This window comes from Felis catus, chromosome A3 (assembly GCF_018350175.1).
Source record: "Felis catus isolate Fca126 chromosome A3, F.catus_Fca126_mat1.0, whole genome shotgun sequence".
Taxonomy (NCBI): domain Eukaryota; kingdom Metazoa; phylum Chordata; class Mammalia; order Carnivora; family Felidae; genus Felis; species Felis catus.
The window spans coordinates 94,272,999-94,290,577 of NC_058370.1; the positions used below are offsets into that span (position 1 = coordinate 94,272,999).

At 37.3% G+C, this 17,579-nt stretch overlaps 1 long non-coding RNA gene across 1 annotated transcript in view; it reads left to right on the top strand.

The window, feature by feature from the left end:
• LOC123384510 overlaps nucleotides 1–14,203 on the top strand; it is a 174,165-nt gene extending 159,962 nt beyond the window's left edge. The window contains exons 4-5 of the long non-coding RNA XR_006595690.1: nucleotides 7,946–8,047; nucleotides 13,410–14,203. This is a non-coding gene — a long non-coding RNA (uncharacterized LOC123384510). The remainder of the gene's footprint in view (nucleotides 1–7,945; nucleotides 8,048–13,409) is intronic.
• Nucleotides 14,204–17,579: the final 3,376 nt, after the last annotated feature.

Here is a 17,579-nt window from a genome sequence, read left to right on the forward strand (position 1 = left end):
CCTATCAAAACTTACAAATTTACCCTAATATTTATATGGGATACAAACAACCTAAATTAGTCAAAACAAATTTGGAAAAGCAAAGATAGGGTGCTTATATTACTCAAAACCAAAGCTTACTATGAAGCCACAGTAATCAAGACAGTATGGTGTTGGTCCAAGGACAAGGATATTAATCAGTGGGGAGAACTGGGGTGGTGGGACAGTACAAGAATACAGAAGGAAACACTCTTGTTTTCTATCTGCATTGAACATCTCTGCTCCAGGGGGAAATACAGCTTCTGTCTACCCCAGAACTATAAAGTCTGCCCTTGGCTCAAGGGTTTATTTACTCTTAATTCCTATATTGCCATGGATCCTATTAGCAACTCTGGATGAAATAAAGGAACAAAACAATTTATCATCATCTTATTTCATAACCTACAAAATGCAAAATGCAGAGTCTAAAAATGACATCCCTGATATTAAAATGCTCATTAATTTCAGGATCAGTATAATAACCCTTGTTTCATGACCAGTTCTCAGGTGAACTATGCTGAAGGGAATCAGGCATTATTTTTTTTAATTTATTGGTGTGTGTGTATGTGTGTGTGTGTGTGTGTTACCTTCTCTCACTTTTGAGTCATATACTCATACCAGCAAATGCACTTATTTTTTTTTTGAGATTAAATTGCCCAGTCATTTTATTCCCCTTCGTATTAGCAGCTCCATTAGCTGAAAGGATCAGGGCATGCCAAGGTATTAGGAAACAAGAAAAGAGGGGAAAATGCTAATAGGAAAAGGTTAGGCCATGGATCCTTTCCAGTTTAATTTTCCATTTTGCTACCATCAGACAAAATTCTGAGTACTAGAAGCCTCACATATCTGGGCCAAGATTGGTCCTTGATGAATAATAACATATTTAAGTGGCAGATACTGTAGAGAGAGAACTAGCAAATGTGATGAGGACAAAATTTTTGAAAAAGCCAAATATTTCAGGGACAGTCATTTGAAAAATTATTTTTTAAAATGTATAGCAGTTAAATAGCGATCATTTTGTGAAGGGTAAAGGAACAATCTCAAGGCTGCATTTGCTTTTACTGCTATTGCCTTGTCTTATAAGTAGAGTGATTATATAGATAAAAGTAGTAGCAGAAAATTTGGCCTTTATTTTAGCTTTACAAATTCATTTTCTCAGGAGGAAAAAAAGCAAGCCACACTTTGAAAAGTTATGTTAATAGAATTGAGTAAATCCTAAAAGTAAAAATTTTAGGTAGAGATGCTAACATCTCCTTATTTGGCAAGATTTATAATTTTTCAAAAAAAGGTAATTTTCCAAAAGTGTTATTTAAAATAAAAAAAAATAATTTTTAAATAGCTGCTTTCTACTTATGTCCTACCATGTGCTCAGAATTCTTCCGGCTTCTCCTCTGTGATTGTTGACAGCATTTTTATGACGTTGACATACTATCACCATTTAAAAATAAGAATTTGTCATTCATTTAAAAAACATTTATGACTCCCCCCAAAAAGCATGTGACCTGCCTAACACCACTCTGCAAGCCAACACTTTGAGCTAAAATTTAAATGCATTTTGATTTTAAACCACACACCCTCACAGTCCACTTCTATCTTGCAAAGATATTGAAAATATATGCAACTCATATATTCTTGTGCATTCAAATTGGTTCTCTCATTTTTACATTAACATCAGCATTTTTTATCATTTATATATAAAATGTCTATACTAAATATATCATCATATGTTATTATAAACGTTAAGAAAATTACAGAAAACTAAAAGTGAAAGTTAATATTAAATATAATCCAAACACCTACGGCAATTTCATTTATATGCTTCCACTTCTTCTGTGAATTTATGGAGGGAGTGCTATGTCGTAGTGCTACCTTGAGCCTGAGCCTGTTGTATTTATTTCACAAGTTGTGAGTACTTTACTCAATTCTCACGAGTCTAAGAGAAAGCACTGTTATTATTCCCATTTTACAAATGAGGAAACTGGCACACTTTCTCGTTTTATCTTGTACATTTACTGCCCCCGACGTGGATTTCACAATTTCTCCCAAGAGCCCTTTTTACTGCTAGTGGCAAATGGTATTTGGAGAACTCAATCTAGGCATTACAGTTACCATTGATTGATTCTACACCTCTTCATTACACGAGGTTGGTAAATAATATTTTACAGGTAAAATACATCATGAGCTCATAGTGACAATTCTAATTCAAACATATCCCACATAATATTTGAATAACAAGAACAACAAAACAGAACACAGAGTTTCGTTTTCCCAGTTCTTTTTTTAAAGATTTTATTTTTAAGTAATCTCTATGCCCAACGTGGAGATTGAACTCACAACCCCAAGATCAAGAGTCACACATGCCGCCAACTGAGCCAGACAGGTGCCCCTGTTTTCCCAGTTCTTTTTATCCTTAGAATATCCCACAATATATATAGTCAAAATGCTTGTTTTAAAAGTAACTTGGAATCGTTTATGTATGCTCATTCCACGAACTAGATACACACTTAGGTTCTTTCTTTTTACTTGGATTTTTTATATTTAGGCATTTTTCCTCCATATAATTTTGTTTTGTAATTACATAAACTAACTACCATCTGTTCCTATCTGTTCCACTCTCTTCCCTCCCCCCACTTATAGGTAAATATTTTAACAATCATATAAATTGTGCTTTCATTTAAATTAATACATATATATACAAATACATAAATACACTCAGAATTCCCTATTTTTTTAAAAAAACAATAACATAACATTTTTCTCTACTTGTTTTTTTCATTTAAAAATACTTTAATGACCATTAGATCAAAATATATAGCTAGATACCTGAGTCTTTATAGCTGCACAGTATGTCATTTAGTTACTGCATCAAATTTTATTCAACTAGCCTTTCACTGATGGACGTTTGGGTTGCTTCCAGTCTGTTACTATCACAAATAGTATATCTGTCTTTTTTATTTTTTAACCAGTGTGTCATTGAAATGGACTCTTAGAAGTAAAATCGCTAATCAAAGTGTAATTGCATATGTAATTTTGCTAGATATTGCCAACTTTCCCTCCTAGATGTTGTACCAGTTTGTATTCTTGCCAGCAATTATGAGAGTGTCTATTTCCCCACAGCCTTGCCAGCAGAGTGTGTTGTCAAATTTTTGAATTTCTGCCCATTTAATAGGTGAAGAATGTTATTTGGCTGTAATTTCACTTTGTATTGCTTTTGTTTCGTGCCAGGGTGATCATTTTATCATGTGGTTAATAGCTGTTTGCATTCAATTTTTTATGATCCCTCTGTCCGTATTTCTAACTTATATCTTCTGAAAAGTTGTTGGTTTCATGCTTCTTTTTTTAGAAGTTATTTGTATGTTAAGACTATCACACTTTGAATCTAATATAAATTGAAATATTTTTTTCTCACTACAAACTTTCTTTCCATTCTGAATATGTGTGTGTGTCTGCGTGCATGCCCCAAATTTTCTTTTGTAATTGTTGTCCTATTCATCAATGTCTATTCTGGCCTGGATTTAGAATAATGGTTAGGAAAGCTTTCCCTACTCAGCTCAGAGAGGACTTCTCTTGTGTTTCTTATGATGCTTATAATATATTTGTATGGTATCATTTGTTACATTTAAACCTATAATCCATTTGGAATTTATAGTGATATATTATGCATAGGTTAGATATAATTACGTATTTTATATGCTTTTTTAGAGAAAAGTTTCTTTCCTTCATTAATATGAGATGGCATCATTATCATTTAGTAAACTTGCATATGTAATTAGATCTCTTTCCAAATGTTCTGTTCACTTTCCCTGGTTTTTCTGAGTATGTGCCATTACTAATATTACACGTTTCATGGTATAAAGTAATGTATGACAAGGCTAAAAACATCTTTCTTGCTCTTTTTGTTGTTGTTCTCAGGGTTTTCTTGTTCATTCTTTCTTGTTTGTTCTTCCAAACAAATTTTATATTTAACTTACTTAACTTCTGAAGAAAGAAAAAAATATCATGAGAAACAGGATTTTTACATAATTGCCAATATGTTACTTCAAAATAAAAAAAATTATAGTATTTTTAAATAAATTGGAAAATGTTGTTAATATTTTTCTCCCCACATTTTATTTTTTTGGAAATTATCCACATTTTACTCCATAGGAATTTATCAGCACGGAAGTTTGTTACAATTTTGTTCAAAACTGATATACTTCCAAATTCTTCAACTCCCAACAGTGTAGACTCTACCATGTAAATCATGCTCTAGCAACATCGTACAATGGTGTGCAGCTGCGTTGCTGTTAATGATGGTCTGCTACTTGACTTAAATAGACTATGGCAATAAATCTTTGACCAAAACATTTAGCTTAAAGTTAACTCATAGAATATGTTGATGAAAAAAGTGGTACCAGACGAGATAAGCAAAAAAAAAGGTAATTTTATTCGGACACTATTGCTTCACTAGGGGAAAAAGGAGAGACCATATCTGGATACCGAACAACTCTGCTAAGACAAAATGTAGGAGAGTTTTTGTGTTGGAATGGGGAATCGTAGGCCACCAGTGTTCCTAAATAGCTTTGTCTAATACGAAAGTTAACTTTCTCCTATATTCACCACATGTGTAGTTTTATGACTTGGAGCATGTTCCCTCGTATCTTCCACAGAAACTAGGAGAGGGGGGTACTGTCTTCCTTGATGATTGCACTTCATAGGGATTGCTCCCAGGTCCTTGGGGAAGACGTTCCTGGGTTGTAAAACCTGCAAGAGGCCTTTTACAAGATTTATATCTCAGAGGGACAGTGAGAATTTACCATTACAAGTTTTCTAAAGTGAAATGCTCCAAGAAAAGGGAAGTTAGGGGCCTGAGGCAAGAAAGCAAAGCCTGTCTAAAGTTTCGGCAAAAAAAGTAGTTAATTAATTAAATTTAGGCAACCTGAGGGAACAGTATGTCCATCTTGGTCAAATACTTTGTAACGCACACGCGCACACACACAGTCAGTATTGTGTGGTGAGTAAGTGAGGGTAGATGACCTACATAATTCACAAGGCCTTGGGCAAAATGAAAATGCAGCTTCTCCTGTTCAAAAATTAAGAGTTTCAAAATGGCAACCGCAGAACAGTAAACTCAGGGCTCTTCTGAGTATGGAGCCCTGTGCAGTGACACAGGTCACATACCCACAACGCTGGCCCTGAAGGCAAGGTTTGAATCCAGATTCGCTGGCTATTGGAGATTGAATCTTGACCATTCTAATCATTAACTGGGTGACACTAGCGTGCTTACTAAATCTTTCTGAACTCCAGTTTCCTGTGAATATTTGGGGAGGGGACTGAAAGGGCAACTAGTTGTTGGTGATCGCTAGTTGTAGTAAACCATGTAAAATTCTCAGAACAGTGGCACTTAGCAAGAATTTGAGAACAAACTTTTATTTAAAAAAATACAAATAAATTGACCTTCACACAAATATATTTTACAGGTTTTTCAAAAACATTTTAATATGTTTAAAATTCGGGGCGCCTGGGTGGCTCAGTCGGTTAAGCGTCCGACTTCAGATCAGGTCATGATCTCGCGGTCCGTGAGTTCAAGCCCCGTGTCGGGCTCTGGGCTGATGGCTCAGAGCCTGGAGCCTGCTTCCGGTTCTGTATCTCCCTCTCTCTCTGCCCCTCCCCTGTTCATGCTCTGTCTCTCTCTCTCTCTCTCTCTCTCTCTCTCTCTCTCAAGAATAAATAAAACGTTAACAAAAAATTTTTTTAATTAATTTATTTCATGGAAGTTTAAAAAAATTGGCGTCTGTATATAGTTATAAATCTATTTTGTGCTGTAGGTTTTATTATATTTTTTCACCCTTAGAATATTAAAGAATAAAGCAAGATTCAAGCTTCCCCCCCCCCCCACGCCCCAAATGATAAGTCTTTTGGCTCAATACTTGTTTTTGAGAGAGAAAGAGCAAGAAAGAGGGCACATGGGTGAGGCTGGGGAGGCAAGACAGAGAGGGAGAGACAGAATCTTAAGCAGGCTCTGTGTCCAGCAGTGAGCCCAACACAGGGCTTGATCTTATGAACCCTGAGGTCATGACCTGAGCTGAAAAAGAGTCAGATGCTTGGGGCTCCTGGGTGGCTGAGTTGGTTGAGCATCCGACTTCGGTTCAGGTCATGATCTCACAGTTGGTGGGTTCAAGCCCCACGTCGGGCTCTGTGCTGACAGCTCAGAGCCTGGAGCCTGCTTCGGAATGTGTGGCTCCCTTCTCTCTGCCCCTCTCCCTCTCACACTCTGTCTCTCAAAAAATAAATAAATGTTAAAAAAAAAAAAAAGAGTCAGATGCTTAACCGACTGAGCCACCCAGACACTCTTCAATACTCTTAATTGTATAAAAATATTTTTACGTTATTTAAAAGTATGAAGATTATTTTGTACTAAAGTTTTAAAGATACTTGGAACTGCATCTTGATTTCCCACTATGATGAATAAATGTATCTGCTTATGCTAGCTGAAGAACTAAAACTTCATTATACAGTTTTCTGTTAAGTATTGCACACATAAGATTGGCTATGTTTTTCTACAGTCACAAATACACCAAACTCCCCAGTAAGTCAAAGCTGCAAACACCAAGTTCTTGGAGACTGACTAGTTTCCTACACACTGGCCTCTCTCAGAGCAATGAAACCATCTTACTAAGTCGTGCTGTGTTATTATTGTATTATTTTATGAAATAAAATTTACTGTTATTTAAGATAGGACTCTAAAATTAAAATCATTATTTAGAACTCCTCATTACGTTATCTTGGTCAAGTTTTATACTTAGTTCGGTTTCAGAAATTGCGCTGTGAGGGTTTCTCTGTTTATGTAGCAGCTCACACAACGTTTGAATAAACAACTAATATTGTCTTTGTCAAAGTTTTGATAAATTTTCTAGCAAAATCATCTATTTCAAAGATAATTCTTTAACATTTTATGGTGTTCAGAAAATAGAAACCTATTTGAGCGCTCTATTGCTTCTTTACGCAAATATAGTGATGCTTATAAAAATCTATCTCACATAAACTTTCCAAACTACTGGAAGAACTACATTTTGTTTGTACCTTCTGTAAATCAGATTTTAAGTTTATTTTTTATTTTTTAAGTTTATTATTTATTTCGTGTGAGAGAGGGAGCAGAAGAGGGGCGGGGTAGGGGGGAGGGAGAGAGAATCCCAAGCAGGCTCCACACTGTTAGTGTATAGCCTGATGTGGGGCTTGACCTCACAAACCATGAGATCATGACCTGAGCCAAAACCGAGATTCAGAAGTTAAATTGACTGAGCCACCCAGATGCCCCTTAAGTTTATTTTTAATAAATAAGTTCATATTTATACTTCTGTTTCTGTATGTTTACCTTAATACTTGAAGAAAATTTATCTTTTATAAATCTTTTATGAGAAAATTTGATTATCAATCAAGTTATCCTAATTTCTATTCCTCCGCTTTCTGTAGGTTTTTTGACTTATCTCTTCCTAAATTCTTGTATTCTTTATTCTCTCATATGATGATAGTACAGTGAATGAGTATATACATTGCTCAAAGGACAGATTTGATGCTGATGTTGTAATGTTTCCTTGTTATTAACCTACAAATGTTTAGCATTTGTAGTTTTGAAATCTTTTTTGAATTGTGTGCAATTTGGAGTCTCTGTACGAACATGCATATTTGTGAGGGCAAAACAAGGGCAGAGGCACCAACACTCTCTCCATTGTCCCAGTTTACAGATGAGCACCCAAGAGGCAGATAGAGATAAGGTTCCAGCTTTCTGATACTTTTCCAACCTATCTCTATTGCAAATAACAAAGCCAGTAATGCCAAAAACAGAAGAATGAGTGGGCTGTGTTCTCAATTCTGCTTCATAATTAGCAGTAATTAGTTTATCTGCGAGTGTTTTCCTTCAAAATTCTTTTGTGTTTTCTTCCTTTAGTGTCATCCTGGATGATCTAGTGAGATTTTGAATGAGATGCCACTGGAGGTCACTGGACAGATACTATTTGAATGCAGAAATCAGCAATTATCTTTTAACTAGGTAAAGAAAGAAAGAATTGTATTATTCTAGGAAGTCTTCCTTCAAATTAAGCAAATTATTTTAATTGTTAATAGACAGTCAACAGGACCTGAATTAAATCACTTGCCAATAATTCTGCCTATGAACTGAAGCCAGTTTCTTCATTGGTATTTTTTTAAACCACAGAGTAAAACTTCTACATTTTAACTTTTGATTTGATGTCAGTGGTTAAGTTTTTTTCACCCTGAAAATGATTATAGCAATCTTCGGTGTTCATAAGTGTAAATTTCACTTATTTGAGGCTCAGTAACTCTGGTTTCAGTTTCCTACCCAAAGCTACAAAATCACTTTGAAGAGCACCATATAACTAAATTAAACCATCAAGTCATCAAGCTGGGAATGTCACACCCAGGAGGGTACTTCAGTGCTTATGGCAGCTACTTCTGGGCTCCAACAAGAATTTCCCAGAGCTGAAAGCATTCTCGGGCTCAGAGACTTCATGGAACATAAACCTTTACTTCAAAAATAAACTTTGTATTTTGAAAACAAAACATTTATTGTTTGTGTAAAAGGTCCCTGAGTTTTGTTAGGAAACATTTTAACAACTCCGGTTTATAAAAACACCGTGAGACAATGATTACAAATGTAACCTTCACTTTAAAAGAGCAAAAGCAATTTGGGCCCCTTGGTTTTAACATTGTGTTACTTGGCTGGTTGCACAGAGCACCCAGTTGGGCACAAAATGATTTCCGGAACTCTAATTTTTTACTTTATACTTTTTATATGGATTTTTATTTCTTAGTGACTAGCTCTTCCTCTCACAAATAAAGGAAGAATTACAGAATGTGTTCATACGTACATGAAATATTGTGAAATTTTAAAAAGGAGGCAGTTTAGTTACAGCTGTTTTCAAATAAATTTGTAAATAATATCTAAAAGCAACTTATTACATATAGGGCTGCCATATTTCACAATGCAGTACAGTGTATTCAATACAAGAATAAAAATTAAATGTATTAGGGCCCTTATAACTAAGAAGCCGTTTGCCTTTAAATAATGGTTGCAGATGGTTTCTACTATTTCTGTTAAAATTTCTACAACCTGAGTTATTACAGTCTAAAATTTAACATTTTTAAAGCCGCATAGAGCTTATATACAGATTTTGTACATTTCTTTCTCCAATCACCAAAATAGTGGAGTAACTGCATAGATACTAATATTCTGAGTCGATGCTAAGTTTTGAGCAATATGGTTTGAGAGTACATTTAAATAATATTTCCAGGCACTCTTAGCTTTATTTTCAAAGCATCGACACAGGAGTGATATATAAATGATCGTGAATTAATAATAATAAACTATCACTCTTGAAGCAGAAATTTTGATCCGGGCTCACTCTATTTACTGAATAATCACTTCTGGACACTAATTTTTTTTTTCTGAGGAATTTTATAATGTAAGGCTATTCTTTACTCCATAAATGTGGATTATACTATATTCATAATTCTTTTTAAATGAAAGCCTTCAATATGATCATTTCCTGGAAATGGTACAGGAAAAGACGGAAAGTGAAATGATCAAGGTAGGGTATTAACATTAGGGTGATGATATTTCCTTTCTGAGGAAGCTCTCAACTCTGACCTTGAGAAATGTGTGACTCCACTGGACAAAGTTAAATGGGCAAGGAAGTCTCTATTTTTAAAATTTTTTCCAACATTATTGAAGCATAATAGACAAATTAAATTGTGTTTATTTAAAGTGTACAATGTCATGATGTGACATATGTATACATTATGTAATGATTACCACAGTCAAGTTAATTAAATTAATTGTATTTACCATGTCATATATTTGATTGGTTGTTGTTGTTTTATGAGAACACCTAAGAACTACTCTTGTGGCAAATTTGATGTATACAACACAATACAGTATTGGTTTTTTTTAACGTTTATTTATTTTTGAGATAGAGAGAGAGAGAGGCAGAGCATGAACGGGGGAGGGTCAGAGAGAGGGAGACACAGAATCTGAAACAGGCTCCAGGCTCCAAGCTGCCAGCACAGAGCCCGACGCGGGGCTCGAACTCACAGACCGCGAGATCATGACCTGAGCCGAAGTTGGCCGCTCAACCGACTGAGCCACCCACCCAGGGGCCCCCACAATCCACTATTATTAACTATGGCCACCAGGCTGGACACTAGGTTCTCAGGATTCATTTGTTTTTAACTGAAATTTTGTAACTTTTGATCACTGAGCAGGGAATGTGGGGCAAGCTGAGAGCAAAGTACAAGCTAGCACCCTGCCCCCAGGTGGGATCTGAGTGATATTCCTCTGATACTACTGGCTACCTAAGAACAAAGGAAATGGGTGTAAGTGCTTGTCATAGTGATGTGGGAAACTAAGGCAAACAAGAAATTAAATCCCCTTACTGCCTGCAGCCCATGGACAAGTCCTTCAAACAGGCTGAGTGACTGCCCTCTAAGAGTTCAGTCAGCTACCTTGATGATGACACTTTGGATAGTGGCAAACTATCCTGACCCCCACACCCCCAGGATCCTGTAAGTCTACTTTAACATACAGAAAGTTTCCTTTGGAAACTTACTTCCTTTATCTCAACTCCCCCCAAGATATATGCTGGAAATCATACTCCAAGCTTATGGCCCCCTGATATACATCTGAAGGGTCTCATGACTGAGGTTTTACTAAACAGTAATAAACAGCTAGCCCCTCAAGGTCCTGGAATCCTTGCTTCCAAAATTCCTTAGAGACTTACTCTATCCCTGACCCCCTCCCAACCTGAGGTTATATAATCAGTTACCTGTCATGACCCCATGCAGCTCTTCCTGCCCACTGGGTCCTGTTCCCTTGCTTTAATAAAATCACCTTTTTGCACCAAAGACATTTTCAAGAATTCTGTCTTGGCCCTTGGCTCCAAAAACCCCACCATCACCTCTAAACTTCTATCTCCCCATTTCGCTCAACCTCCAGGCCCTGACAACTCCATTTCTACTTTCTGTGAGTTCAACTTTTGTTTGTTTAGATTTTATACATATGTGATACCATACATTTATCTTTGGCTTATTTTATTTCACCTAGCATAATGCCCTCCAGTTTCATCCATATTATTCACAAATGGCAGGATTTCCTTCTTTTTTACGGCTGAATAATATTTCATTGTGTATATATACAATTGTTATGCCCAGAATTCGTGATCCCCAAAGACCACTAGGGAGCCGAGTCCGGTGCAAAAGCAAAAGAGCCTTTATTCGAGCTAGCTCGAGCTCAATCCCCTACCTGCACTGATGCAGCGGTGAGATACTAGGGAGAGAGAGCGAGTTTCAAAAGCACAAAGGTTTTATAGGGATCTAAGGGCAGTTGGTGAGGTAATGGCTGTGGCCTCAGCCGATTGGCTGGGGAAGGGTCGTGGCCTCGGCCGATTGGCTGGGAAAGGGTCGGAGTTCTGTTACGCAGGTTGCTGGGCGTGTTTTGATCAGGAAGTTTGAATGGGTGAGCAGCAGGTTACTCAAGGGGAGGAGGCGTGGTCTAGGTGAAGGACACAGAACAAGATGGAGTCCGCTGGCATAGGCCCGCCCTTTCACAATGAATTTAGCCATTCATGAAATGAACAAAATATATCTTTGAGATACAGATATATCTCTGAGATACTGACTTTGTTTTCTTCTGAGATATACTCAGAAATGGGATTGCTGGATCATAGGGTAGTTCCATTTTTAATTTTTGGAGGAAACTCCATACTTTTTTCTATATTGATTCTACCAATATACATTCTCACCAAGAGTGTACGAGGGTTACCTTTCTCCACATTTTTGCCCACATTTGTTATTTCTTGTCTCTTTCATAATAGCCATCCTAACAGGTGTAAGGTGATATATAATTGTAGTCCTGATTTGTAGAACTGTAAGAAATGTTTTTAAGAAAACCTATTGCGATAAGAGAGGCCAGAACTAAAGTTTGAACTCAATGCCACTGAAATAAAAGGCTAGAGAGGTTTTAGGAGCTGGAATGAAGGGATGATAACCCACCTGTGTTCACTAATTGACTTTACCCAAAGGAAAAGTACACTCTCTCCTATCCTCAAGGCAGGAGGTAGTTTTACAGTGTGAATCATGGCACCTGCCAAATTTTAGGCTCATACTCTCTTTAGGAGATTGGGAAAAGGCAGGGGTGGGGGCGTGGGGGAGGGTTTGTTGTTTCCTTCATGATTACATTTCAAAGAGATGGTTCTCAGGTCCTTTAGGAGAAAGACATTCCTGAGTTGTGAAACTGGCAAGAGGCTTTTAAAAAGATTTACATCTCAAAGGGGCAGAGAAAAGGTTTACAATGACAAGTTTTCTAAAGTAAATGCTGTAACAAAGGGGGAGCCAGGTGTCTATAGCCAGGAAGAAGCCTGTCTAAAGATTAGTCAAGGTGAAGAAAACATTAAGGCCATTTTGGTCAGTGAATTCTCTCTTTGAAACTAATGAAACATTATTAATCAGAAACTAAATCACATTTCAAATATTCCTCAGGCACTGTATAAACAAAGGATAATGTGGCAGGTACTTTTAAAAGTTGCAGAATTATTTCAACTCTACCTAAAAACTTTTTATTGAAGCATTGTTTATAGTGTTAGAGAAAAATCTAGTAACTAACTGTCCATTGGTAAGAAAATAGATCAACTATGATGCACCCACACTATGACACATTAAATGGCTATTGAAATGAATGTAACATATCTATATCTATTTCCCTTACAGAGTATCTAAGACATATTATTACTTGCTCAGGCCAAAATACCTTGGAGCTGACATCTCTCTCACATCCCACTCCCAGTGGTCAGCAAAGCGTGTTGGCTCCGACTTCAAAATATGTCCACAACTTGATTAGTTTTCATTACCTGGCCCTGTAATCATCTCTAGTTTAGACTATTGCAATAGCCTCTTCATTGGTCTCCCTGCTCCTGGACTTTTTCCTCTCCAAAAATATATTCTCACAATGCAAAGTCATCTTTTAGAAGCTTGAGTCAGATCAGTGAGTCCAGTCACATCACTAGTGACCCTGTGTAATCTGGCCCATTTCCGCTGTCTTCATTTGTTTGTCTTGCTCCTTCACTCAGCTCCTACCATACCAGCTCCCTTCCTAGTCCTCATATTCGTGCCCCAGTAAATTTGCACAGCCTGTTTCTTACGTCAGAACTGAGTTACTTTTATTGCAAACACTCACCCCATTTGACTCTGCACCACCTCACATTATGCTAAAATCTCACCTTCTCATTGTATCACCAGCTAGACCTCAGGACCTGGCCTTTACTGCCCACCTTCTTGTACTCGCTAACCTTTGTCTTACATTTCCCCCTAAGATCTTCTTTTTGGCTTTCCTCTTAACTCAGGGACATGAAACCAGAAACTATGTTCCGGTGATGGTGACTGCCCTGACAAGACCTCCCGCTGGTCCAGACCGCCCAGACCCTTTGAGAGAAACTTGATCCAAGCCTGCACAGATGGGCCATGGAGTGACCTCTGGAATAACCTACAATTACCTTTACTTCATTATAATTCTAAAATCTTTGCCCAAGGAGGACCACCAGCCTCATTGACAAAACACACAATGTATGTATAGGCATGTTTCCTTAAGGCACATGTGTGACCTTATGCCTGCTTCTGCGTACAATGACAAGGCTTCCCTATCTAAATATTCACCCTAACCCTAAACAGAAGGAGCCCATTCACCCTCTCTCAGGGAGTCATGGCTTTGGAAGCCATTCCCCTGATCTCCTTATTTGCTGTAAGCAAATTTTCTTTGTGGACAATTCAATCTGGTATAGTTCCTGACTCAACAAGGAGCAAACTCATGTTGGTTCAGTTACAGTTGAACTCAACTTGAACTGCCCCAGTTTAAAATGCAAGCTGCTCATTTTCCCAATGCACGTCTAACCCCCTTATCCAGGTGGCTTTTATCACTTCCTAGTAAACTTGTTATTTACTTAACTATATGTTTATTATTTATTTTCTGTCTCTCCCCACTAAAATTAAATTTTCACAACACTTGTTTATTCATGGTGTTGCATAGAACAAAGCCTGGCACAGAAGCCACTCATTAAATTCTCGTTGAATACATGAATAAATGAGACATGAAAGTCTTTGTCATCAGAATAAGGTGAAAAACCCATGTGAAATATCAAATCATAGCTCAGTGTCTTACTTATTCCCGAGTATGCTTTTTTAGTAGTATTAAAAATTTAGGGGCGCCTGGGTGGCGCAGTCGGTTAAGCGTCCGACTTCAGCCAGGTCACGATCTCGCGGTCCGCGAGTTCGAGCCCCGCGTCGGGCTCTGGGCTGATGGCTCAGAGCCTGGAGCCTGTTTCCGATTCTGTGTCTCCCTCTCTCTCTGCCCCTCCCCTGTTCATGCTCTGTCTCTCTCTGTCCCAAAAATAAAAAATGTTGAAAAAAATTTTTAAAAAATCTAACAGGTATTGTAAATATACAACAATCAAAAACTTTTAAAAATTACAGTTCTAATATTATGGAATTCGCTAACTGCAATATATGTGATAAAAGTTAGGCATAATAAGTCTACAAATGTGATTATTCCTAGTGCAATTTCTATTATTGATGAGGGAGCATAAGGCAAGCTGACAGGCTGCAAACACCCCCAGCCCTGTCCCCAGGTGGGATACGTGTGACATTCCTTGGGCACTCCTGGCTGCCCAAGAACAAAGGAAAGGGGGTAAAGAAATGGTTACCTGAGACCATAGTCTCCATCTACTGACAAATTCTTATCAATAGCCTAATCTCCAGAAACCTATAGACTCTGTTTCCTGGAGCCCTAACATCACCCCTCCATAGTGATGTGGGAAATAAAGGCAGAAGGAAATGGCAGATAGAACTCAATTTCCTTATAACATTGACAAATACTTGATTCTGGCAGAGTAAAACGTTTCTCCAGGAACTCCCTATGTCTTTTTTTTTTTTTTTTCAACGTTTATTTATTTTTGGGACAGAGAGAGACAGAGCATGAACGGGGGAGGGGCAGAGAGAGAGGGAGACACAGAATCGGAAACAGGCTCCAGGCTCTGAGCCATCAGCCCAGAGCCCGACGCGGGGCTCGAACTCGCGGACCGCGAGATCGTGACCTGGCTGAAGTCGGACGCTTAACCGACTGCGCCACCCAGGTGCCCCTGGAACTCCCTATGTCTTAATGCTAATGCCTTGCTAGAGGGAAACAACCTTAGCCGGACAATAGCTAGGCCTCCACTACCTGGGAGTCTTCTTTAGCATATGGAAATCTCACTGGAAACTTCCCCTGGACTTTACGTCTCCGAATTCCATAGTATAGAACCAGTCTCTCCTCATGGTCCCAGGGCAGCTCTTGCTGCCCCCGGGTCCTGTCCCCGTGCTTTAATAAAATCACTTTTAAAAAAATAAATAAAATCACTTTTTTTGCAGCAAAGACGTCTTCAAGAATTCTCTCAGTCATTGGCTCCGGACCCCACAGCCCCACCATCACCCCAAAAACCTCATCATTATGAAAAACAATTACCAACATAAGTACAGATATAGGTCAAAACAGAAAACATAAACTCAAAATAAGAAATATCTTTTGACCCTTCATACTTATTGGGATGGAACTATGATGACATGTTTCTTTCATAAAGAATCTACACAAATCAAACAAAAATAATATTTACTGGTTATTTATTTGTGTACCCTAGACAGGATTATTAATTTGGGCAGAAGAGTGTTTACTGCTACTCCAGGAAAAAAAAAAAAAAGAAAGAAAAAAGGAATGTGGCAGTGTACTCAACTGACTCATATATTTTTTTAATTATGGGGTCATCTAAATTAAAATAAAAATATAAATAAGCTAAGGTAAAGCCACCACAGGAAATAAGATTCTGGAACAATTTCTTGGACTTTTACTTTTTCTACTTGAATTGATTCCTCTTAAGAAGGTTTTTTTTTAAATATATATGATAACATAATTTGTGTGATAATTTATTATTTGTTTCATAATTTGTTTAATTTGCTTAAGAATCCTATCTGTATAAATAAATGCTATGACATTTTTGTTAAAAGACTGAATGTATTTACTTTTCTTTCCTCTTTGTTTTGTTTTTAAAATATTCATGTGAAAGCATGAACATGAGAGTGTAGCATGGGTAAACATTTAGGGGAAAAATGATTTTGAGCTACATGGATAGTGTCCTCTTTAAAAAATAGAAATAAGCAAATAGGGGTGCCTGGGTGAGTCTGCTGGTTAATGTCAGACTCTTGATCTCGGCTCAGGTCATGATCTCATGTTTCATGAGATCAAGCCTCATGTTAGGCTTCATGCTGAAAGTGCCAAGCCTGCTTGGGATTCCCTCTCTCCCTTTCTCTCTGCCTCTCCCCTGCTTCCTCTCACTCTCACCCTCTCTCTCTCTCTCTCTCTCTCTCTGTGTCACAATAAATAATTTTTTTAAAAAAGCAAATAAAAAGCTCTACCAAACAACATTATCTAGGACTTACTTTTTCTTTCAAGTTTTTTATTTAAATTCCAGCTAGTAAACATATAGTGTAATATTAGCATCAGGTGTAGAATATAGTGATTCAGTCTAGGACTTGCTTTTCAGTAGTTTATTTGTTCTTGAACTTGTCTGAGTTAAGCTAAAAATTTTTGACTGAGCCTTCATCAGCTTCCAAGAAATAAGATGTGAATAAAGGTGAGAAGTGGAAATACATTATGATATACTAAAGCTACCTTCTGGGAAATGTATATATGAAAATGACAAATTTTATATTTGCTGTTGGAAGTGACAATAAAGAAAGCCAGTATCTCACAGCACCTGAGCCCTGAATATCAAGCAGTGAGACATACAGATCCTAATGTCATATTATACAAGAGACATTATTCAGTAAGCAAGGATTATATGCCTTGGTCAAATCATAGTTCTTGGTTACAAACAACAGAAATTTACTCTATGTAAAGTGGAAGAACAGAGCCAGAATCACTCTGCAGGAAAAGAAGAAACCTAGAAGTCAACAATAGCACCACGAAGGGATTGAACTGACCTTGTTTCTTTGTGCCACTCTTTCAGCATGGTTAAGGGATCTCATATGGCTATGCCCTGGAGATGGCCAGGGTCTGGTCTCTTGCCTATGCTAGTGGAATAGGACACTGTCTCCCACCAAAGTGCCTAAACAGTCTGTTCTATAAGTGTTAGATGTCTTAGATGACATAAATCTTTTAAAAAGTCTCCAACTACCTTTGTCATTAGTATAATTAGACAATAAAAGACTGCAATGAAGAAAAAAAAATCTAATTTGTTAACCATCTCTCCTTTAGCAAGCACTGACAGAGAAATTAGTTTATAACCAATTAACTTATCTGGTAACAACTGTTGCTTTGTGGTTTAATAGATTTTGTATTATTTCCTTCTCAGGAACTGAATCTTTAATTTGAAATATTATTTAAAAGGCAATTAAACATAGTAGTAGTTTTTGATCATGAATGAAACCCTCTTATGATGAGGTAATGTGAAACATAGCAGAATTGCTTGGAACCAGTTTGAGATCAAATT